The sequence below is a fragment of the Brassica oleracea genome, chromosome C9 (genome assembly GCF_000695525.1).
Source record: "Brassica oleracea var. oleracea cultivar TO1000 chromosome C9, BOL, whole genome shotgun sequence".
Taxonomy (NCBI): domain Eukaryota; kingdom Viridiplantae; phylum Streptophyta; class Magnoliopsida; order Brassicales; family Brassicaceae; genus Brassica; species Brassica oleracea.
Genome location: NC_027756.1, coordinates 41,602,316 through 41,602,884, shown reverse-complemented (window position 1 = coordinate 41,602,884; position 569 = coordinate 41,602,316).

Below are 569 nucleotides of genomic sequence, written 5' to 3'. Positions count from 1 at the left end.
TCCAAATAATGATTTCCAGGTCAACACATTGCATGTGAACCTCCACAATGGGATCAGTGGATCTGCAGATACCGCTACATGTCTAGTCGAACGAAGCTACTCATATGTTCCCTGCTTGTGCCTTTCATTCACAATCTGCAATTCTCCCAAGAACCAGAATCAATGTTAAATGAGGTAAAAGTTTTAGAGTCACAACAGACTTTGTATAACCAAGCCCAATAAACCAAGCACCCAACGTAACATCCCCACTTGCCTATTTGTGCAGAAAATGACTTGATCATTATATAGTAGCACCGAGAAGTTAGATGGAGAATGAGGTATGAATGCAAAGTAGACAAAACAGTTAAAATCTTACTGATTATGGGAAATATAAGAAATCAATTTTCTTAAAATGGCGTATAACTGTCCAATAGCGTGACAGAAGTACTTGTTCCTGTTCTCACCAAACTTCCAATTCTACATGTATATATAAATCTATTAGAGTTATTGCCAGCGCTTTGTTGCGATATTTGTTAGCTAAAATAATCCATCCAACATAATAGGAAAAAGAAACCAACGAAATTGTAAAG